Source organism: Myotis lucifugus, unplaced genomic scaffold, assembly GCF_000147115.1.
Source record: "Myotis lucifugus unplaced genomic scaffold, Myoluc2.0 scaffold_17, whole genome shotgun sequence".
NCBI lineage: Eukaryota > Metazoa > Chordata > Mammalia > Chiroptera > Vespertilionidae > Myotis > Myotis lucifugus.
Window position 1 is genome coordinate 9427272 of NW_005871065.1, and position 25734 is coordinate 9453005.

The following is a 25734-nucleotide window of genomic DNA, read 5'->3' on the forward strand; positions in this document are numbered from 1 at the left end:
GGGAATGGATTTTTTTTAAAGCCTGGTATTAAAAAATGAGAAACTTAAAGCTTTGTTTTGATCAGAGGTTTAAGATAATTTATTTCCACCAATTAGAAAGAATGGTAAATGTGAAAATAATTATTTAAAATTCACAGATACCAGAGCAACTGGCTACTTTGTCATTTTTGCTTGTAAAATCTCACAGGATTGCAGAACATCATTGCTGCAAGAGTCTTCAGTAGACATTTTATGCCTTAAGCACTGACACCTCCTAGATGCTCAATAATTTTTTTTCTGAATACCCTCAATTAAATTTCTAGGTTCCATTCCTACCACTTCTCCAGGTATTTCATGGGATCACCTCCAAGGTTTTGAGAAGGCTAACCCCTATTTTATAAAACTACTATTTGGAATTCTCTGCTCTTCTTTAGACGACCTCTTGTTCTGGAGGGGTAGCTTTGCTCTCTAGCCTGCTTTAGCCGGCTTGAATAATGAGGAAGATAAACTTAGCTCTCTGACCTTGTAGGCCAGAGACTAGATACGCCCATACTCTCAATGCCATGCCAGGTGCATTTTTTAATTGGATAGAACTGTGTCGTTTTCAAGGCCACCAGCGAGATGACCACTAAGCATGCATAGGGCTGGCTCTTTCATAAAAAGGGAAGTTCTGCTTGTAGCTCGGCTTAGAATTTGAATTCATTTTCTCTAAGCCCACCGCGGTGAATAAAGTGTAACTCCAAACTCTCTGAGCATTGCTTGATTTATTCCGGTTCTCTGTAACAGTTTATTTACTCCACCATAAGCATCACCTGGTTCTAATTGTTCCGAAGGCTCTGATGAAGTCTCTGTCCTTATGTTGTTCAGCGTTTTCTTGTCTTTCATGAGCCAATTCATTCTCTTTTATTAAGGTTTTCGCACAACCTAATGCAGGGGTCCTCAAACTACGGCCCGCGGGCCACATGCAAATACAAATATTGTATTTGTTCCCGTTTTGTTTTTTTACTTCAAAATAAGATATGTGCAGTGTGCATAGGAATTTGTTCATAGTTGTTTTTTTTTAAACTATAGTCCGGCCCTCCAACGGTCTGAGGGACAGTGAACTGGCCCCCTGTTTAAAACGTTGAGGACCCCTGACCTAATGACTTGCAACCTGGGACAGACAGAGGGGGAACGTGAAAACCAGAGGGAGGCTCTCATTCACAGGTGATATCCATAATTAGTGAGAGAGCCAGAACTCAATAAGGGTTTTATTCCCCCACTGAATTCTCTTTGGGCTATTTCTCCATTGAATAGTGAAACGGAATTTTTGGACTGGAACATGCTGTGTTCCCCTGGGCAGGAGGGTTCCCGGGCTCTTGTCCGGTGGATCCGAAGAATGAATCCATGGATGGAAGGTGGTATAGCAAAGGTGGAAATTTATTGTAGAACAAGTACAGATTCCCACGTGGGGAAGGGGAAAGAATCTCACAGCACAGACTCCCACGTGGGGAGAGGCAAAGGGTCCCACTGGGCTCCTTTTCCCTACAGCTTATGAAGGCTGCAGATCTTGGTGCCTTGATGTGCCCTCTGATTGGTCTCTATTTCCTTGGACTGGTTACTATAGTAACTTCTGGGCTCAAAGGTTGAACCTCACAGAGGATAAGTAAGGTTCCTCCCCAGCCCCGCCCCACTTCTTTCTTATTGTTTTCCTATTCCCTTTGGGCTTTCTCCTTCTCCTTCTGGATGAAGGGCTCCCTTCCCTTTATTTTGTAAATATAGACCTTTTGCTGTTCCCAGCTCCCTCATTCTATGGAAATATATGTGTTGCAGCTTTTCAGCTCCCCTATTCTATGGAGATATACCTTCTGCTGCTCTGCAGCCCTGTGCATGGTCCTCTTAATTTCCAAAATTTCCTAAATCTGTCTTTTTTCACCCCTAAAAATTCCTGTTTCAATAATATAATCCAAATGATAGACTCCACCTTTAAGATTCCCCGTGAATTTTGAGGGGGCGCAAACAATATGGAGAACACTAGAAATGTATCTTTTGTTGATTTTTTTTTCTGTGACTGTGCTTTTGCTTTTGTTTCTAATTCTTATCCAGATTTGGTTCTTCATCATGCCCTACCCTTAGTCAGATGGGTTATTTTATCTCACATAACATACAAAACTGAACCTCTAGACTGCAAGTTTAATACAATTATTAGAAATATAATAATATTGTCTAATATTCATTGACTGTTTATTATATGCCAGGTGCAATTCTAAGCATTTTACATTTTTAAAAATTGCATGTTTATACTTTCTTTTTGTTATTTAGATAAGTTTTTATTGATTTCAGAGAAAGGAAGGAAGAGGGAGAGAGCTAGAAACACAGATGAGAGAGAAACATCAATTGGCTGCCTCCTGCATGCCCCCTACTGGGGAGCAAGCCCAAAATTTGGGCATATGCCTTGACCAGGAATCGAACCAGTGACCTCCTACTGCAAGAGAGGACACTCAACCAACTGAGCCACACCAGCCAGGCTCCTTTTGTTATGTTTCACAAAATTATTTTCACAGAAATATTTTACTTCACCTTGAAAATTATTCTATAAAATTGGAAGTGGGACAATTTTTATCCCCTTTATAGATGGGAAAATGAAGATTCAGATGTTAGATGGCTTCTCCAAGGTCCCAAGGTTTCTGCCTCCAAATCTAGTACCTTTGCTTAAAAAATATACTCTCTCAATATAAAATACCAAAAATAAAAACAAAGACATCACAATAAAACTAAAATATTAAAAAAATGTACTTTACAAGGACAAGACATTACTTTGTAATAAATTCCCAAGAACCAATTCCCAAGGAAAAAAACATGACACATGCTAAGTCCTTTCTACAAAATTATCTCCTACATTTAGAATAAAAAAACACAACATACATATTAAAACCAGGATATTAAAAAAGAGTTTTTAAACTTTACTTTGGACGCCACAAAGATGGTTTCTAAACTATTATATGTTTAAAATATCAGCAGTAGTTTGGGGTAACCTCTGAAGTGAACAAAAAGAATCACTTTTTCAAAGAAACATTTTGATAGGCTACCTACCACTTTTGTTCCTAAGAAATTATGGCTCTAACTTGAGAGACCTTCAAAGAAATTTCAATTAAACTAAATCTTTCTTTGCAGGATTTAAAAATTAATGTTCACCAGATTTCTTGCCAGCTCCCCAGGAAGAAGTAAGTTAAGGTTCTAAAAATTTGCTGAACATTAGATTCAAGTAATGTGTCTGTCAGAATGGAGTGACTATAATAACCCGAGAAAATAGAACCTGAATTATATTAAGAGAATCTACTGAGGAATTCTGGGATTTAGAGATTACTGTTAAGGGCAAAGCAAGATTAAGATTTTAAAATCCTGACACTAAAAAATGCTCAGGTTTATCAAGAGTGGGCTTGAAATTCAGTAAAACTGGAGCGACCTCAAATGGTTATGAACCTATGAACCTACCTAACTTTTCTACTCTCTGAGAGAAAATACTAGTGAATGGTGAATGTCCATTTACAGGGTGTCCCCAAAAATGTACACACACCTTAAAGGTTGATTTCTATTAATTTTGAAAATGAAATGTGTTTTAATAAGCACTAACTTTATAATTATTCAGAATGTGTATACATTGTTGGGAGGACACCCTATATATGGATGGTTATTACCTTTTAATTTCTTTTTTCTTTTTCTTTTTTTAAACATATTTATTTTATTTTATTTTTATATATTTTTATTGATTTCAGAGAGGAAGGGAGAGGGAGAGAGAGATAGAAACATCAATGATGAGAGAATTGATCAGCTGCCTCCTGCACGCCCCCTACTGGGGATCAAGCCCACAGCCCAGGTATGTGCCCATGACCATAATTCAACCCAGAACCCTTCAGTCTGAAGGCCAATGCTCTATCTACTGAGCGACCAGCTAGGGCTATCTTTTAATTTCTCCCATTCTCTCAAATGATATCCTAAAATACTTCTGCTTTTTCTGGAATATTCTTTGCCTATGGTGTTAAAAATTCCTGTCCCAGTTTCCAGTTACTCAAATTACAACCCCATCACTCTACTTTTAGTTATTAGAATATACATTCTTATACATTGTGTGTGTGTGTGTGTGTGTGTGTGTAGGCATTTTTTTTTCTAGATCCAGGATATTTATGATGATATATTTTTACTGTCAATATGCCCATTGGTATATTGTGAATAAAACAGATTAATTTACACACATATATGTGCCACGACAGCACAGCCAAGGGTGAGCCTGAGAGGGGGCAGTGAAGGGTTTAGAAAAAACAGACAAGAGAATGAAGGCTGGGTCTGGGTGGGACGCTGTCCTCTCTGATGGAGAGACAGCTCCACGGACTACAAGTGGTGTCTTTATTTTGTAGCCAGATTCCATGAGGCAAAGTAAGGGCGTGGTCAAGATGTTTACAACATTCTCATAGGTTTTGATCCTACTCAACTACATGCACCTGAACTCTATCAAGCCCATATTACTCAGGCGCATGGGGCCATGTGTTTGGACCATAGGTTCAAGCTTACAACTATAGCTGTTGGCTATAATCGTACTGGGAGGGCTCTGCCCTCCAAGCTGGGACTTGCACGTGGCAATGAGAGGACTGTGCCCTCTAATTAGTCCAAGGCTTGAACCTCTCCAAACACTGTAGCTGCTCTTCACACATATACTTATATATGTATAACAATTTATGATAAATGCTAACTCATATACCTTGTAGAGGTTCCTCTGATCTCTTTATTAGACAACCACCACCCTTCTCCTGTCCTTAGAAAACACCTTCAGCTACACCTCTGATTAGCACTTATCACACCTGTAGCCAATTTTATAGTTTAAAGTTCTACTCAATGCCAGGGTGGACACGAAATAGTCAGTAGAGAGTGTATAAAAGAAACCAAGGCATCCCCACAACCAATATTAAGAATTCTATTCCTGGTTAGGATCATGGAAAAGAATGAAGATCTGTTTATAAATTTGTTGTATATATAGCTTTACCTCCCAAACTGTAGAGAATGAGATTGATATTCAAACAAACCCAAGTTCAAATTCTGATCCGCCTCCCACTAACACTAAGAGCTTTTTAAAGTTATTTATTCTTCAAAGCCTTAATGTCTTCATTTGTCAAACTAAGATAATAATACTTGCTGCACAGTGTTGAAATTCCAAATAATGTGCATGTAGGGGGTGTGATTAAGTACCTGGCACACAATAAATAATTAAGTGGGAGTTATGATTATGATTATTCATGCTGATTACATGTATTCATTTATCTACTCAACAAAAAATAATTAAGCTTACGCTACCATATTTTCTCAATTCTGAGAACAACATTTTTGACATTTTGACATTTTTGAAGTTGAAGTGACAATTACATTAAATATACACTATGTAGATTTTTTTCTTGCAAAGATATCTGTTAATTTGACAGAAACAATATCCTAAGACTAGCCACTGTGCTAGAATGTAGAGGGTGACAAAAACAAGAAAGCACCTGCCCTCTGGGAATTTGCAAACTGATGCCTGGCAGAGGAATCACGTGGCTTCAGTCTATCTTAAAAACCTGGAGCTGCTACAACCTGCTTCTGTATCTTACCCTAACTGTTCCAGAGATTTAAGCCATTGTACGTGAGTACATGTATGTATTTAGAATGTTTTTCACATAGAATGTTAGGGTTTTGTGGACTCTGCAGTGATAATTCATGGTCTCCCCAATAAGAGTCTATGAAACCTATGAAATAGGTAAGGACTCTTGCTTACTCCCGTATGAAAAATACCCAGTTACTCTGCAGGTCACTTTGTGATTCTATAATCCTGCAAGTTTAAGCATAAATGTGTCCTGAGGTTGAAGAGTGCAGTGCAAAGCTAAGAATCGCTGGCTCAGAGAGTACCTTTCAATAGTTTAAGCTGGGCTGATAGCCAAAAGAATCATTTTAATTTCTTTCCCAAGTTTAAGGGGAGAGGAAGGGGAATTTATATCAACCTTCAAAAACATGACCTACAACTCGTTACTTTTCTCATTCAAATAGTGCAAGTCAACAAGCCACAGTGTCAGTGTTTGATTTATCTTCCATTAGGATGACGCATCTTTCCAGCTACATGTTCATTACCCCAAATCTAGACTTGTGGTTTGGCTGTGTCTCAAGGCTATAACCATAAATGTCAATGTAAACACACATCTCCTAGAAGGATCAAATCAAAACAATCCATTTTCAGGAAACGAATGTGCAAATGTATCATTATAACATAATTTTTTAATTCATAAAGCTCTGGTCAAAGTGCCTGTCCAAAAAAAAAATTTCTAGTGGGAGGCTGATATGAGCCACTAGGTTTTCTCTTCTTTAACAAGGACAATTCATCAGGCTGCACAAGAGCAGTCTGTACTGGCTCTATTTAGATGTGAAAGGAATTGGGGGGGGAGGTGAAATAGGCAGGTTTAGGATATTTTAAAAAATTAAGGGGTCCATGGAAAAAACACAGGGCTACAGAGTTGCAAAAGGATACATTTCCATAAGACAAAGGAGCTGGGAGTAGCAAAAGGTACACATTTACAAAATAAAGGTAAGGAGGAAGAAAAGCCCAGAGGGAATAGGAGAACAATAAGGGAGAAGAAGGAGGGAACTTCAAGTACTTCACGTAAGACTTGAGCTCAGGAGTTGCTATAGTGACCAAAGCAAAGGGGAATAGTGACCAATCAGAGGGGATATCGAGGCACAAAAAAATTGCAGCCTTTATCAACCTGGAAAATGGGACTCAGGGGGACTCTTTCCCCCTCCCTATGTGGGAGTCTGTGCTGTGGGATTCTTTCCCCCTCCCCATGTGGGAGTCTGTACTTGTTCTTGAATAAATTTCCACCTTTACTATACTATCTTCCGTCCTGGTTTCATTCTTTGACTCCGACAAAGAGCTCAGGAGAACCCCTCCTGCCCATGGGAACACTGCGCTTTCTAGTCCAAAAATCCCATTTCAGATGGAGGCTTGGAGCAACCAGAGGCTCCGCCAGGGGACTAAAGTCCAAAGAGAGGAGACCCCAATTCAAAAGCCAAGGTCGGTATGCAGTTACAGAACCAGGGTCTAAGACAGTGATGGCGAACTTTTTGAGCTCAGCCTGTCAGCATTTTGAAAAACCCTAACTTAACTCTGGTGCCATGTCACATATAAAAATTTTTTGATATTTGCAACCATAGTAAAACAAAGACTTATATTTTTGATATTTATTTCATATATTTAAATACCATTTAACAAAGAAAAATCAACCAAAAAAATGAGTTCACGTGTCACCTCTGACACGCGTGTCATAGGTTCGCCATCACTGGTCTAAGATCAGGAAGCGCTCATTTGCGGCAGGTTGGTTTCAAGAGCATAGAGATGAGCTAAGCCAGAAAACAAACATGGTCTCCAAAGTCTAATTATCTATAAAAATAAAAGGGTAATATGCTAATTAGACCAGACATCCTTCCTGACGAAGCCGGGCCGGCGGGAAGCCGCCCGGGTCCCTGGTGCCAGAGAGAAGCCGGTGCTGGCAGCCGGGGGAAGGAAGGCCTATTCTTGCACAAATTTTCGTGCATGGGACCTCTAGTTAAGTGTAATCAGAAAGAAGGAAAATTCTATAAAAGACCAGAAGTGGAAATGGAAATTGGGGATGGAGTCAAAATGTGGAACAAAGGAGGAGATTTAGTAATTTTGAATATAAATGGTGAGAGTGTTACCGGAGAATCAAATTTCCCTGTCCCTCATGGGGATGAGGGTCTTGTAGTACCACTAAAATAAGAATTTTCAGAAGCCCCCATAGGTGAATGATATGTGGAAAAAACTTTATTCGCATGGAGTTACATTCCTCGGGTTCCAAAGTCCCATCCCCCTTAAGCTAGTCCTGAAGGAGGTGTAGCTGGGGGTTCAGTAGAGCCCAAAACAGGGCCATTGTCCAGAGCTTCCGTTCCATGTTGCAGCCGGGTCCAGTTCAGCATCAGGCTAATTAGTCTGTTGTGTGGAGTCCCAGTGGCCATGAGCCACGTGGGCCCAGGGGAGCCCAGCCCCTGCCACAGGAGTCCCAGGAGTGCAGGCAAGCACGAAAGAGAACAGACTGCTCCTTTGTTCAGAATTTTAAATATTCAGGTTTGAGCACTTGCAGTGAGGAACTGACTTGGAGAATATGAACTACAGCTTCCTGGCATGCCTATATTATCTAGCCTTCCCTTTAATCCTTTCCTGTTGATAATGACCAGATTATTACAACAGTATCTGGAGGAGAAAGGGGGTGAGAAGAGTGGTGAGACCCTGAGGTGAGAGACCATCTCAGACACCATCTGGCTTTTGTACCTTGTTTGAATGAGGAGCTGAAATCTGTTGCTTGTGGACTTGGCTTAAGGACCTCCAAATGGGGTCATAAAGATACTTTTTCCCAGGACGCATATTTTTAAAAATAACATAGTAGTTTTAAAAGCTAAAAGAAAACCTCATCATGCATTGAATTCCAAACCAATACATTGAATTTGGACTACCTTGCCAGAATTCAACCAAACTGAATATTTCAATTACGTTCATGGCAACATGTCCTGTTAGTGATGAGTGGCCTCTAGTCCAGTAGCTCATAAGGCCAAGATTAAGTTTCTCCATTCACAGCTCCTTCCTCCATTAATAAAAAGTTATATTTTGTGGCTGCAGTTGTTATCAAGACAAATATAATCCAAGTTGGATTTATGTTCATTTTTTCCTTCTAATCTTAAAAAAAAAGACATGTTCGTGGGGGAGGGTCTGAACCACATGACCAGTGATATGAAAGGTCAAGGGGTGTAAACCACATGACCAGTAATACGCTAGGGGAGGAAAGGTCACCTTGGAGGTGAGGTCCTACCCTACAATACCTGTGTTCCCAGTTTTGCCCATTGCTAGGCACCTGGGGCTTTGCGCCCTGATGACCTTCTGTACCTGGCTTATTGTTCCTACTCTGCTCATGCCTAATTGCCTACTACATCATAATTACATATCTATATCTATATCTATATCTATATCTATATCTATATCTATCTATATCTATGTCTATGACAGGAAATTAGTGATGGCCTTTGCCAACCCATTAATTATGAATCTCAACTCCTCATTCTGTGCTGCTTAAAGAGCCTTCGGAGTCAATTCTGATGCCACCATGTATGGTCTTCAATTCTGTCCAGGTTTTTTGTGGGGGTGGCTCTCAGAGAGGTTTAAAGCGGGCTCAGCCTCACCTATCAGCGCTACAAGTGCTTGGCTGGCTTCCTCACTCTGGTCCGGTCTGCCAGCACCTCCTTGGACACTGTCCGCATCGCCCACTGCCCTTTCTCATGGGAGTGCAGTCATTTGCATCTTCCTTGACTCTTCAGCTGGAGATTGAATCAATCACCAATGGCCATGGTTTACTCAATTGTGCCTACGTAGTGAAGCTTTGATAGACACTCAAAACAATGCAGCTAAGAGAGCTTCTGGATTGGCAAACACATCGAGATGCTGGGATGCCTTATGCTCCTCTTCCATTTGGCTGTTCCTGAGTTGTATTCTTTATAGTCATTAAGGAAAGCACTTTTCTGAGTTCTCTGAGTCATTCTAGCTAATGATTGGACCTGAGGAAAAGCTCATGAGAACTCCTGAATTTGTAGTTGGCCCAGCGGAAGTGTGTGGGTAGCTTGGGTACCCCATTTGTAGCTGGCATCTGAAATGGGACTGAGCACTTAACGTGTGGGGTCCACATTAACTTCAGCTAGTGTCAGAGTTGAATTAAATTGTTGGACACCCAGTTGGTGTCAAAGAATTGGAGAATTGGTTGGTGTTTGGTGAAAACTACATAGTGTATATGTGTCACAAGGGATGGTGACAACAGACAGTAAACAAGGAGACAAACAACTTTAGAGCCAAGACTTTATAAAAGTTTATTTTGAAAGTCACAAGTGAGCTGTAGAGGAAACAGGCTCAGGAGTGAGCTACAGAGGTAAAAGAAGGGTCCTCGGAGTTTATGGGAGGGTGAGGGAGAGGGAGAAAGGAAGAGAGAGAAGAGAGAGAGGGGGGCCTTAAGAGATTTAGTCATTTGTCATGGCCACCCAGCTAAAAAGTGGCAGAGCGAGAATTCTAGTTTTACCTAATGACTTCCACACTCCGTACCTACTGTAATCTAGGTCCATGTGTAGTAGACAGACAGGAATGAGCAGAATAGGAATGATAGGCCACGTACAGAGAGTTACCAGGGTAGAGAGCGTCTGGTGCCTGGCAACGGGCAAAACTATAAACTGTTGCATGTCCACTCTCTTAACCCCTGGAAGATGACATCTAGGCTTCAGCTGAGTTTCAGCTCCAGGCCCAGAGAAGCAACAAAATCAGATGGAGTGACACCATGGCTCACATCAGGACAAGCTGCTTTGACTAATGACACCCCCACGCCCACCAATCAGTGGAGACCACGAGGGGGCACACCTGGAAAACTGATGAATGTTCTATTGGGATTCTCCCCTAAGGCCTCCAGATAAAAGCCTTTGGTACCAAGACTCCACACGTGCTCTCTCTCTTTTTCCAAAGCATGCCAGCACCTTTTCCCCTCTTTCATCTCTCAGGGCACCTCGGCATCTCGGCTCCTCCCTCTCTCTTTCTCTTTCTCTCCCTGTCACCCCACCGCCCCCACCCCCAAGCTCCAAGGGCATTTCTTTTACCTCTGTAACTGATTTCTGAGCCCATTTCTTCTACAGTTCACTTGTTCTACTTCTGTGACTTTCTAAATAAACTTTTTCTTATAGTTTGAGTCTTGGCTCTGAATTAGTTCTTATCCAGAACTCAAGTACTGAGGTTGCTGAACCGAAGTCTACCGCCTGGTGCTGTTTTGCCACTGCTAACAGGTGCTGCCTAACAGACCTTTGCACAGAGACAGAAACATTCTCTGCCTGCCCCGTAGTCCACAAGTGATGACTGAGCACCTGAACTGTGGTTCCGGTGAGGAGCTAAATGTTTTACTTTATTTAATTTTAGTCATTTAAATTTATTTTTCACTCACTACAATAGCCACATGCGGCTGGTGGTTTCTGACTTGGACAGTGAAGTTCTAGGTCTTCTCTAGTGTATAAAGGCTGCATCACTTACGTCTATGTTCCTGATGCTCTGGAGGTTTTGTGTGTGTGTGTGTGTGTGTGTGTGTGTGTGTGTGTGTGTGTGTGTGTGTGTTTTGCCTCTACCTTCCTCCTGAGACAGATGTTGTCATCAGGCAGCAAAAACACCTGCTAAAGATTAGCTTACATTAAGCCCCCCACAGGCCTGTGTCACACTAATTAGTCACTGCATCTCAAAAGCAGGATATTAATTCTCTGTCTTTATTTCATTTTATATGTTTTCTAATATAAAAAAGAAACTTCAGTGTTCCAGGCACATCCAAATGCCAGAAGCCTATTAAACCGAAGGTGCGGGGAGAAAAGCTGATTGAGACCACATGGACACTTTATTTCTCAGAACAGAGCTTGGAGAAAAGACATGCATCGTGAAGGAAAAGACTCTGTCTTATCAAGTGGCTGCAATTTTAGTTACGAAGAAGGAAACAGTGAGGTGGTCAGGCAGACCCCTCAGACAGCGCCCATGGGTGGGGGACTTCCTTTACTCTTTAAGCACCAAGACCTAAAGCAAAGACCAGCACTGCAATTAAGGACACACTATAGCAGTCTAACACCAAGTTCTAGAACAGTGGTTCTCAACCTTCCTAATGCCGCGACCCTTTAATACAGTTCCTCATGTTGTGGTGACCCCCAATTTCATTGTTACAAATTGAACATAATTAAAGCATAGTGATTAATCACAAAAACAATATATAATTTTATATGTGTTTTCCGATGGTCTTAGGCGACCCCTGTGAAAGGGTCGTTCGACCCCCAAAGGGGTTGCGACCCACAGGTTGAGAACCTCTGTTCTAGAACCTTCTCCATGAGTCAAGCTTTATGGACATCACTAAGGAAATGATGGCTCAAGGAGTTTTGTAATTCTAAATAAGGATCCATATTTCCAAAGTTTGGGTCTGAAATTTGGCTAGATGATGACAAAATGTACACTTTTAAGCACTACATCACAGTGCCATGAATTAATGACTCAATGAGAGAATGGGTGAGTGAACCAAACTATCAATAATTTCTCATAGAATCTGTTTCAAAAACCCTCCACGTGCTCTGGAATTGTGTTACAGCCTTCAAAAGAAGAGAGCGTAGCTTAGAATTTGACTGAGACCGTCTTGCATTCAATCAGTTCCAGGAAAAAAATACATACAACATCATCAACCAGCTACTACTTCCAACTTTTCTAGGAGGTGAAAATAGAGCCCGGATTTATCTCTAGCTCCCCTTCTGAACTTAGGACAAACCTCAGGTCTCATCCTGTGGGGACCTGACAGGTACAACAGAAGAGTTAAAACTTTCATGAACTTCATTTAAACTTCATTTGGGCTCCTCCCTTATTTTGGAAAGATTTACATTAAACTTTGTAACATAAGGAGAACATGCAATTTAAATTAAAGAATTGGGGGAGGTTTGGGTATTTTCCAACCCGGGTCAGCAAACTCCAAAAACCTGTAATTAGGTTTTCCTTCTGTTTCTTCTTAGTTTGATCATCAAAACCATAGATGAGAATAAAGCTTAAATCAGATAGTTTGCCTACTCTTCCTTCAAGATGTACAACTACTAAAAACACAAAATATCTTAAAGAATATTTTGCAAATACCTGCCAAATCCACTGCATTGGCCTACTGGTTTTTATTCTAGTCTGTTCCATTCTTATAAACCAGCACAAAATGATCCCAAGCACAAATTATAAGGTTATTCTAATATTGTACTGATCCTACCTTGAAAAACCTGACCTTTTATTGTCTTTTAGTGGTTTTTTTTAAAGTAGTACTTTTCTTGTATTTATAATAGGAGGAGAATTGACCAAATTTAGGCCTGCCTTCTACCTAATAGTGACACCAAAAGGTACATTTGGGGCAACCAATGAAAGTAGTTTGGAAAGTCATCTACAAGACCTGTAATTTCTCTCTTAATAACTCATCACTTTTTCAGCTCTACTCCCTTGGCACATACCCATCTGACTTCCTCTGGAATGTGCAGGAATCTGATTTGTCTGGTGGAAAATAGATGGGCTCTTACTGCTTCCAGTTTTAAGCAACATTATAGAACTCAGGTTTGTGTTTGCCTGGTTTTCCCTGTGGGGAGAAGGAAATTACTCCCTTAAGGCCCTTCACTGTGGGTTTCCCTGACTTGCATCTTGGGGGGAGCCAAGGGTCCTGTATCATTTTCCCTATGATTCCCCTACCCCTTTAGCACATGTTCACTAGCCAACCACACAAGGGAGCCAAACACGGAGTTATATTGGAGAGGGGAAAACCACCAAGCTGGCATCAGAGCTCAGGGAAGAAGCATTTATCCCACCAATTACAAATGCACCTGTGATGATGTAATATATATGCCAGATTAAAGCAATTTACCAAATACTTATCTGTAACTTTTATGGGTTTATGTTTCACAAAAATTTGTGAAACTTGTTTTCATAAACTATATTATCACTCAAATGCTCTATGATATTCCCTCTTTATTGCCTCTATCTTAAATTTTTTTAAATACAAATAATAACATATTAAAGTTGAACACCCCTAGTAACTCAATGGTAATGTACCCACTAGGTGAAGGAGAAGCAAGCACACCTCCCTGGTCCCACTTTAGTTCTGCTGGTAAAATTCAGTTTCTTCATGGAAAAGAAATGGTAAAAGTGTATCAAATTAAAATGACCTAGCATAGAATGATTTTCAACATAGCATTTTCTCATTGAATCAATTGGGACTCTGCATTCTAGAACTGTATGTCGGTTTATAGAGTAGGTATACATTGGACAAATAAGGAAACAGTCTCAGAGTGAGTCTGAGTTAAGTGTCTTACACAAGCTCACTCAGCTAACAACTGGGAGAGTAAAAACTCCACTTTTATTATTTCAAGTCCAGTAATTCTTCTCAATGCCAATATTCTGCCCCCTTTTCACAATAAAGAGAAAATCATGGTATCCATCAAGGGAAGACTCTGGAATCATTCCTACTTCCAGGACTGGCTTTGGAAACATTTTAAAGATGATCAAGTTTAACTTTGGTGGCTGCAGCCTTTCTACTCTGTGTTGTGTCCCCATCCCCAGCTCCCATTTTTGCAATGAAGAAATTGAGGCTTAGAGCATGAGTTAGGTACCAAAGTCATGCTGTTTGTTTTCAATCCATGCTGAATAAAATGCAGTCATTCAGAACACCGGCTTTAGAATCAAACAAGCCTATTTCAAACTTCAGCTCTACCAACTACCAAATGTGTGACCTTGATCCACTGGAAGCATCAGTATCATAATTTATAGTATTAAACGAGATGATGCATACATCTCATCATTAAAAGAAAAAAAGAAAAAAGAACAGTAGCTAATAATTATAATACATCATAATTATAATACATCAAACTGCTTTAAGGAATGTTCCATGGACCAGAGGATTTCAGGCACTGGAATTGAGATAAAGTTGAGGGATCTTTTCAAAACACCAACATTCACATGACATAGAAAGATATGGTTACTGTAAAGAGCAGAGTCAGGGACAAAACCATAAATAGGCTTCCAGGTCCATGAGCCACCATCTCCTGTCCTAGAATTCAGTGTAAACACACAGTGACTCCCTCCATCCTGAAGCCACTACCCTCAAAAATGTGGGGAGGCTGCTCAATTTGGGAGGATAAGCATGATATCTCAAACAAGACCAGTCCCTTTAGTCAGGCTCTCGACCTAAAGATGAAAGCTTCCCTCTGAAGAAGTCACCAGGATGGCTATTAGTGCTAACTATTAAAGGATGCCTCATTATGAGGCACACGGAGACACATACCCACTGTCAGGACAGGAGAGGGCCCAAGGGAAGTGTCAGGTGCTGCTCAGGTCTTCCGAGTCCTAAGCATATTCCCCAAAGTAAGGATCTAAACCAAGAAAGGAGTTTCTCATGATCACTTGCTCTTCCTGCCTCCTTGGTTTCAACTGATGCCGATTCTAATGCCGTGGTCATCATCCAGCCTGTGATGGAAATGGGGTGGACGCTCCTAGAGAGTAATTTCTGTTCTCAAAGCCTTGGGCTTCATCTAGCAAAACTGATAGTAGAAACATACTGCTGCTATTATTATTATTATTATTATTATTATCATCATCATCATCATCATCAGTTGTTTCCACATATCTTTTTTGTTAACTATACTAAAAGAGACACATTGCTCAAAATTTACTTGTCTGTTATAATTATTATGAGAGTATGTCTTATATTTCCCATTTGCACCTCAAGATCCACTTTCTAACCTTCTACTCTGTGCCCCAGAAATCCTCTCTAAGCTTTATCAACATGTTCCCTTATTTTAGTTTCCATTTGTTTTCCAGCCAGAGTTGGAAAGGACTATATCAGAGATGAAGGAGACGATTGAAATGTTTAGCCTGCGGACACCCCCTCTGCCACACTGCTGTAGGTTAGCTGTGTTGTTGTTGTTTTTTGCCAAAAGCCACAGTGTCTACCAGGCAGCTCTCTTCACAGGTATCTCTCTCCAGGTTATGGTAATTGCCAGCTCCTTTTGCCTCTTCAGTCCTGGAGATGGCAATGGCTCCAGGCTGTTGGTAACTCTAAGATCCTGCAATATGACTTGTTGATTTCCTTAAACCATATTTACATCTTTATAAAAAAAAAAACCTGTCTTAAACTTCCTTCAATTACCTAAAGTGAATGAGCATCATTTGCCTAAGCATGGCTGACACTAAACTTTCATTCAATTAACTTCAGCCTAAAGTGTCACTTAATTTTTTTATAGTAGAGGTTGTATTCACATCATGACACAGTGACCAATCAGAATGACATTTGACCCAGAAAAATGGACACTGCTTGGTGTGCCATTTCAGTGTATACCCATTGGGTATCTCCCCTCCCGCTAGGAGAGCTGAAATAATAGTAGCGTGGCCTCATCCCTGCGCCCACGGTCTCTGGGCACCTCCTAATCCCATGTCTGTTTTGTGAAGTCAGGCCTGTCTGCACCAGCCTATCCTTGGCTCCTGAGCTGGATCAGCTTCCCCAACCAAAAGCCAACTTGACAACTCCTATTTCTTAACCGTGAACTTCAGCCAGCGCTCACTTTTAGCTTGTCAGCATGCACACGCCCACTTCCTTGTGGTAATGGTTTTATTAAAGGAAAAACAATGTTGGGAGGCAGTAAAATGGCATAGGATAAACAATTGGGTGAACTTTCATTTCCCTCTTTACCCCTCAAATAAAGTACCTAGTAAATTTGGATTTCATTGTCTTATTACGAAATGGTCTGCCTGGGAGAGCATCGGAAAGGCGGCTCCACGGGCGATGAGATGTGCTTTTCAAAGCCAGGTGTCACTGTCATGGCAATCAGCATAAAGATCCCCATTGTGCAGGAGCCCTGCTGCAGGGCCCAGAGAGCCCGGCTTCCTGTGAGTGGGCTGCTGGGTGTTTGCTTGTTGCTACAACAAGCCCGTAAAAGAACTTCCTGGGAGGCCAATGTGTGCTGTCCCCACGAATCTGAATGTAGGTCTCAGTTCTCCCTGTGGTTGACTGGAAATAACAAGCTCTTCCTAAAGTGAGACAAAGGCTTATGGAGGAAAATGCTGAGGGTGAGTTTTGTTTGGACTGATTGTTTTTCATTTCTGTGTCAGACACTTTACACACACACACACACACACACACACACACACACACACACACACACACCGCCTCTAATCTTCATAAGAGCCCAATGAAGTAAGCTCCCAGGCCTTTGAAGGGCTAGTCCCAGGCAGTGTCACTTCCACCATATTCCATTGGTTAAAGCCCATCACAGGCCAGCCCAGGTTCCCTCATTTAGAGAAGAGGGAACTAGACCCAGAGAGGCAAGTAACTCTGTGTTCCTGGGAAGCTGGGAAGCAGCAGAGCAGTAATTGGGTCTCAGGTTGGCCAGATCATGAAGCCCTAGCATCCAGTCCCCACCTGTTAGCCCCTTTCCCAGAACTATGCAGAGGGCCAGGCAGGAGGCCTATGGACACAAACCCTCAGCTCTGGCCTCCACTGGCTGAAGTGGGCAGCAGATCAAATTGGTGCCTTGAAGAGGAAGAAAATCGTATTATCATGGTAGCAGATGGCAATGCAGCCCAGCTTCCTGTGCCAGGTGAACAAGGAGAGCACCAGGATGGGAGCTGGGACAAGTTGGGTTCGTCAGTTATTTTCTGCTGATGACAATCCATGACAGTGTGTTCCACTGATACCACTCATGGGGGTGCCTCCATCCGATGGTTTGGAAGTTCCCACTCAAGGGTCCAGGCCATGGCACTGCTGTCAGTTGAGGTGCTTCAGTTCTGTTCTTTTCAGCTTCCAGGGGCTCTCCACATATCCTCTGTCTCCAAAAGGACAACTTTGTCCTTACAGCTGCTATCTGGTTCTGAACAGATGCAAGTAGAAACTCCCAGGCCTTTGAAGGGCTAGTCCCAGGCAGTGTCACTTCCACCATATTCCATTGGTTAAAGCCCATCACAGGCCAGCCCAGGTTCCAGGGGAGCAGAAATAGGGTCCATTTCTAAGTGGAAGGAGCACTGTGCACAAAAATAAAGAAGGACCTATTGATAGTCATCTTTGGAGAAAGTCTACCACAATGGATGTGCTCATGATTCTCCTTCAGAAAACGTAAGCCCTACAGAAGCGATGGGGAGAAGAATTTCTCTGTAGATACACGGTGTCTAGAATGCTGACTGGCTGCTCATGACTGCCGGGGGTGCACATTGAAAAGAATTCTGGGTCCAGAAGGAAAGAGTCCCTCCATTGAGACATCACTCATTTGTTCCTCATTTGTTTCAAACAATAGTTATTGAGGACCTGTCATGTGCCAAAGACTTTCCTAGATGCTGGGAGCAATGGAGAGGAAAAGAACTATTATGATGCACTCTAAACCCCTGAATCCAGCTATACCTGAAGCCAAGCAACACCTGCACTGGGCCATAACTGAAGCTAGATACACCAGTGTGGTGAGCTGACAGGTGCCATTTTTCTTAAACTGGTTCACCCTGCCTTCTATCACATTGAAGCTAAAAGATTCCGAATTAACACTTCCTATTGTAAATGAGAAAACAGAGATGCCAAGGAACCAATTAACTTGAAAAAGTCCGTATGAACACTACATGGCAGAGCTGAATTCTATTCCAGGTTAGCCCTGTGTGGTCTCTCCCTGTATCCCACAGGGCCCTGGAGTCTTGTGCTCCTGCCCCCTGTCATGGACAGTGATTTTCAGACATGTCTGTTTCCACTCGGACCACAGATGCCTTTGGATTACAGATCCCACTGGAGAGACATTCCCATGGAGCTCTCCCACCCGCCTGCGCTTGGCTTTGTCATGCACCGACATTGTCCTAATCTCTAAAAGCTGGTTTTCACAGTCAAAACAACTCAAAAAAGTAAGAGCTCTGCTGTGTAGCAAAGACAGGAAAATAAATCTTGCCGATTTGGGACACAACTACAAGACAAATTTCCACAATAGCCCTTGGAGGAAATGACAAGTTCCATTCTTACCGATGGCAGAATGCCATATTCTGACAATGGTTCAACACGAGCAGCCTGCTGGGAGGCCAGTGTTGGTGATGCTTCTTGAGAAATCCTTTTAAAAGACGCAATGTGCTTCCCCACTTGCCACTTTGTTAAGAAAAGGGAGAAAATGTCACACAGGAAAAATGAGATGACTTTAGAAAACTTGAATAATGATAGCCATTGATAAGAGTGTGAATGTAGTATAGAAAAAAAAGTAACATTTCTTTCTCCCTTGGTAAAAATTTTAGAACACATCCATGTTCTTGGCCCTGGGGTACAGTCTGTCTTGGTAACTGGATCCTCACTTTGTGGCCTAATCGGTTAGACAAGGAAAAGACATGAAGCAGAGTGGGGGACCCCTCCCCCGCAAAGTTCCACCAAACACATATTCTCACACACACACACACACACACACACACAGCACAGCACTTACTCAAAGGCAGTGGGAGCAGAGGGTTCATTGGCTTTGTAGACAGAGAAACTATGGATCTTGGCACTGTGAAAATTACTTAACCTCTCCAAACCTTGTCTATAGAATGGAAATGATTCCTATTGCTTTGTCTTGCTATGCAGATTCAATAAGATAACATAGCTGGTGCCCCATAAACATTGATAATTAATTACCCTCTCTTAGAAACTGCTCAGGTCTGGTCTCTCTCATAGGCCTTCAAGCATGGCATAATGATAAAGATTTGGTTTCAGACAAATCTGGGTTCAAATTCTGGCTTAGTCTACTCCTAGCTCTGTGTCTTAGGGCAATGCATCAGTTAGCTTCTGCAGCATAAGAAATGACTACAAAATCTCAGTGGCATGCAAGAGTAAGCATTGATTTTGCCTGAATGTCTGTGGGTCAGTCAAGAGTTGGTTATTCCACACTGATTCAATGGGGCAGCTCTTCTGATTCCTGTTGTGCTGTAGGTTGGTGGTAAAGCTTTCCTGAGGTGGCTTTGTCCCACATGTCTTCTATTCTACTCTTGGGATTAGTAAACTATATTTTCCATCACCTAGGCATGTTTTCCTGGCAATGGTAAAAGCACCAGAGGGCCAGCAAAAACACACGGGTTTCTAAGGCTCAAGCTTGGCACCCCATCACTTCTGCCATATTCTATTGGTCAAAGCCAACAGAATGAACAGATTCCACAATCCAATGGGATGTCTGTGAGTGAGGCTAAGGCCAGTCTATAGGAGGAGGTCAATCAGAAGAGTGAAAGTGAAATGTGTGATCCTGAAAGATCTAAAACCAGTATTAGAACATATCAGACACCTCAGGGAACCAAATGAGGAGTGGCTAATGCAGCCCAGTCTAAAGTTCCTATCTGTTCAGTAAATACTGTTTTAATACCCAGTGGATACTGTCCAATCCTTACTGTAGCAACTTCATTTCCAAAACATCATAAAAGCCAGCCAGCATCTGCTTTCCACCTTCTATCCATAGTCCTTGCTGAGTTGAGAAGTCTTTAGTCTGAAGTCTTTAGTCTGACTCCTTGGTTCATACTTAATCAATATGTATTACCTTGATGCTGGAGTTCAAGGTCTCTAGGACTTTCTCGCCATTGAAGTAAAAGACCATTAATATCATCATCCCACCCTCACGTCCCAACTTAAGTTACTCACACAATTCTCCAATGCCCCCAACAGAAACTGCACTTAAAATATACCAAAGGGAGGCCCCTTTCCCATAACAAAATTTGTTACCATAAATCAGAAGAAAATAGAGGAGAGGATTGAAAGAATAAATCCAAAGATATATATCTGAGGTTCATAGTGTTTTGGAAAATAAATTTTTCTTGTTCCCCCTAAGGTGTATGAGGAAAAAGTAGTGTACCAGAGGTCCTCAAACAGTATCGTTTCATTCAACATTGTTTTGCTATGTGTTGATGAGATGCTATAGGAACTTAACTCTTTTTTTTATCAACTAGCCTATGCTAAAATTAGTTTAGTTATAAGTGGTTTCACTATACATAGTTTTGACAAAAGTCACAGAAACTATGATGTTAAGTGAGAACTTACTGTTTTAGAGGAGAGAAAGAATAGCTGTGAAACCGGGGATTTAAAAGACAAAAGGCAGAAAATGTGCCTTCCCTTTCAGCTCTGAGCAGTCCCAAAGTATTTGTGCCAACTCTGGGCTTTGAGGCCTTGCCCTGGAAATAGAGGGAATTGGACAAGGTGGCTCTCCAGTTCTAAGTCTATGTGTGATCTTAACCTAAAACCAGATTGAGGAAGATTAGAAATCAAAGATCATGACCACAGGGAAACTCAAACAGACTCTCTAGGCTTAATTTAGTCCCTTTATTATTTCTTTGTTTAGTTTCTGGTTTTTCTTTCCTATGGGACAATTTATCTTCCCTATAACTTCAAAAAATATATATTATTTTTTAAATAAAAACACTCCTGGAGTATGTGTGTGTTGGGGGGGAGGGGGGATTCTATGGGTTTGCAGAAAAATGGGATAACAAAGAGCTCTCCTAGAATAGCACAGAGAGATTCTAAGCAAACCCACACTCCTGGCCCACTTCCAAATGAGGCAAGCAGGGCAATTACAGAACTTCTCAGAGGAGACCAGGTTTCAGAACCACCCACAAATCAGTCCCAGCGCTGCTCTGGCCTGTCTCCTGTTGCTAGCTGCCTTGGCGTCCACTGCGTCAGTTGAAGCCCCGTGTGGTCTGCATTGCACGTAGACGCCGAGCCAGGCTGTCACTCAGATTCTGAGAGGTTTCCTTGGCATGAGGAGCCCTGGGAGCTACTTGGCAACACAGGCCAAATAAATGCTTTGGCTGGGAGCTTCAGTAAATGCCAGATTTTCTGCAGCTAATTCTGAAACACGTCTAAAAATCATTTTTGTCCTCCAGTGAAGATACCTTAATAGGCCCCTCCAATTGCTTAGACATGTGGCTGTAGAGAATTTTGACACTCTGGGATTAGCCACACACACAAAAACGTGGTAACTGTATATCACCTAATAGCTGCAGAGAACGATCCTACAGGAAGGGAGTGCTTATTGACAGTGCAATTTATACGTTCTGTGCTAAGCATTTGATCCTCACAGCCGGCCTCGAAGGAAGCATTTTTTTAAAAAAATTAATAGACTTTACTTTTTTTGCTTGTAACGGTTTTAAGCTTACAGAAAAGTTGAGCATAAGGTACAGAGAGTTTTTATTTGTCCCCTCAAGTCCACCCTCACTTGTTATAATATTGATAGATTATTCTTAACTGAAGTTCATTGATTACAACTCATTCTTTGTGTTGTACACTTAATGGGTTTTGACAATAATGCGTGATGACATTTGTGCACTATGACAGTCTCACACAAAATAGTTTCACTGTCTTAAAAAAAAACACACTCAAAATGTGACTGGATTTGGAAGTGGGGGCCTTTAATGGGTGACTAAGTTAAAATGAGGCCCTGAGATTGAGTGAATCAGGATGGGCCCTAATCCAGCCTGACTGGTGTCTTTATAAGAGCAAATTTGGGTATAGAAAGAGACAGTGGGGATGTGCACACACAGAGGAAAGACTGTGTGAGGACACGGTGAGAAGGCTGCCATCTGAAGCCAAGGAGAAGGGCTTCAGGAGAGACCAACCCTGCCAACATCCTGATCTTGAACTTCTAGCCTCTGAAACTGTGAGAAAATAAATGTATGTTTTTAAGTCACCCAGTCTGTGGTATTCAGTTACGGCAGCCCTAGGAAATTAATATATGTAGTCCACAAGTTGAAGTAGTGTGTAAGCTTTATAAATGAGGCCCCAAAATTGCCACCCCAAAGCCCCTCCTCTATATTAATGTTGACATCTCCCTTCAACTCAGAGAGCCAAACTTCTAGTTTAATAGTCTTTCCATTACACCACTGAGCTCCGAACTAATCCATAGAATTTCTAGTTACACATAGTTGGGATACATCCTGAGTAAGATGTTGGTAAGTTCCCTCGCCACTCCAACCAGACAATTTTTTAAAAAAAATATAATTTATTGATTTTTTTTTACAGAGAGGAAGGGAAAGGGATTGAGAGTTAGAAACATCAATGAGAGAGAAACATCGATCAGCTGCCTCCTGCACACCTCCTACTGTGGATGTGCCTGCAACCAAGGTACATGCCCTTGACCGCAATCGAACCTGGGACGTTTCAATCTGCAGGCTGACGCTCTATCCAATGAGCCAAACTGGGTAGGCTGTTAGGGCCAGACAACTTCTTAAAATCAGGCTTCCTCACTCAATTGTCTGAATAAAGGACTTCACTGGTTTAAAAAAATAAGTTGGAATGGCAGTAAAGATTTCATAACAGGGATTTTTTTAAAAATTTCCAAGAGATTCAATTTTGGAGGCAAGTAATAATAATGCTCCACAAGGTAGTTTTATTTATAATAGTCAAAGAAATGCAAGCCACCCGAATGTTCACCAAATGAGAATAAACAAACTGTAGTTTAGCATTACAACTGACTACTAGTCAGCAATGAACATTCTACTGATACATACCAAAACATATATGCATCTAAAAAACACCATGCTGCGATAAAGAAGCCAATCAGAAAAGAGTACATATTGTCTGATTTCACCTATAGGAAGGCCTAAAAACAAGCCAAAACTGATCTATAGTGACAGAAAGAAGATCAGTGGTTCCTGGCATAGGAGTAGAAGAAATGACTTAAAATGGGGAAATGGAGAAGTTCAGGGTGATGGAAAAGTTCTGTATATTGACTGTAGGTGAACATATGTGTCAAAACTCATCAAATGTTACACTTCTAATGGGGATGTTCTACTCATGTAAATATACCTCCAAAAATGATTCTATAAAAAGACAAAAATCGTCAACAACTACCCATGCCTTTTTACTCCACTACTAAATACAATTGAAGAAGAAAATGAACGGATGAACAAAATAGATCCAGAGACATAGAAACATGGAACAGAGTGATGACTCTCAGAGAGAAGATAGGGTGGGTGGGTAGGTGAGAAGAAATTAACCAAAGAACTTATATGCATAGATACATAACCCATGGACACAGACAATAGTGTGGTGAAGGCCTGGGGTGGGGGGAAGGGGTAGGCTACAAGGGGTCAATGGGGAAAAAAGGGTACATATGTATAACTTTCAATAACAAAGATAAAATTTTAAAAATATTATGTAACTTTGCATGCCTCCGTAACTATTGGAGCAGAAACTACTCAACTTGTAAACAAGCATATGTTTTCATCTTGCTGCCCAAACAGATGTCTTCCTTCCATGCCTTGCCAATATCTCTGTCCAGCTTCTCTGTACCAGTTTCCAGAGCTATTGCTGCACTTCTGCCCTACCTTCTTTGTTGTTGTTGTTGTTGTTGTATATTAGTTTGTTCTGATTTTTGTTTTGTTTTATTTTTATTTGGAGCCCCCAAGACACAGAATTCTGTCTATTATAATTCCTGCTTCAAGACACACAGTCATCATTGGTCCATGTACAATCCTCATTCATTCCATTTTATTGTTAAATAATATAACAAGTACCCAAACATACTGCACAGTCTGGAACTAGAGCATGACCTTCCCATGGGTTCTCCTTGCTCCTATCCCTTTGCCTCCTCCTGAGATCAAACTCATTGCATTTATCATTCTCTTCCTTTTTTCTTTCTTTTTACTTTTTAGTCCAGCAAATTGCCTAGTTTTATTTATGTTTGACATTTCTGAAACAGGTATTATACTACACTCTATTTCTTGGGATGCAATGTTAGTGTAACATAGAATTCATCTGCTCTCACAGGTGCATAATAATCTATTATACACATCACATTATTTGGACCATATCTTGTCTTGGGCATTTAGGATATTTCCAGGATTTTGCTATTATATATAGTTCAGCTTTAAATTTTCTCATGTGACACTGGTGCACATGTATGTGCATTGCTCTTGGGCATACATACCTAGGCATAAAATTATTGGGTCATGGGACATGGCAAGGTCCCACTTTACAAGCTATGCCAAATTGATTCTCAAAATTCTAAAGCTATTGGAGGAAAAATATAACTTTGGTGGAGGATGAGAAATTAGTTATAACTTTAGTATCATCTAGATATATGTAATCATTTGTTCATATAAGATTAACCATATGCCATGTCCCACCTGACTTTTTCATAAAATTATATTTGGAATACTTGTGAATAATAAGAAAAATTTTCCCAGAAAATCAAAATCCACAATCATTGACAATAATGCAATTCTGAATTAATAGAAGAATTAGATTATGATAATTATTTATCTTTAGTTAATATTTTTTTAAGTAAGACTTGTTTGGAGAATAAGTAGTATGTCTTGTTACAAGCAGACATACCAGTTCTTATTTCATTAATATTTGCATAATAAATGGGCATTGGCTGAACTTAATTTGAAAGCCTAAATGCACAATATTGCTAGAGCAGAGGTCCTATCTTCCATTCATTCCTCCCAACCACTTCCATGTTGACAATTCAAGTATTGGGAGAAACAAATGGTGGAAACTGTGCTTCAGTCTAATCAAGTTTCTCTGAGAATTAAGTTAGTTTATATATAATAAATGCTGAATAATTGTTAGATCTAATGAGAGAATATAATGTGCTTTAGGAACACAAGTAGGATAAATTCTTCCAGAGAAAGTCACTAAGTGAGCTCATAAATATATCTGGGAATTCAACAAAAACACAAGACAGGAAGTACACATTTAATATAGAAGTCTGGTGAATCATGAAGGTATAAACTTGGACATATCCTGAAGTTTCTGATATTCTTTGTTCATGAGATTTAATTTAACTAAAGACTAAAAAGAATGTTTGGGTGAGTATGTGTGTGTAGGAGTCGGTAAGGGAATGAATAAATTTGGGCAGTGAAAAGTTGCCCTCTTGACTCTAAGCAAGGTGGTGAGATTGTAGATATGGGGAACACATAGTAGGTGGGGCACTTTGGATCACTGCTCCAAATTCTCATCCTCTCCACAAATGAGAATTCAACATGAGTGTTATTTCCTTCAGGACTCCCCACGGCAGTGGGAAGCTATTTTTCCATCCCATTGATGTTGGGCTTGGCCCTGTGACTTGCGTTAGTCAATGCAATGTGGGCAGAAGTGACAATAGGCCGTTTCCAAGTCAAGACCTTCAGAGAAATCACACCCTCTGGCTTCTTATGAATCACCA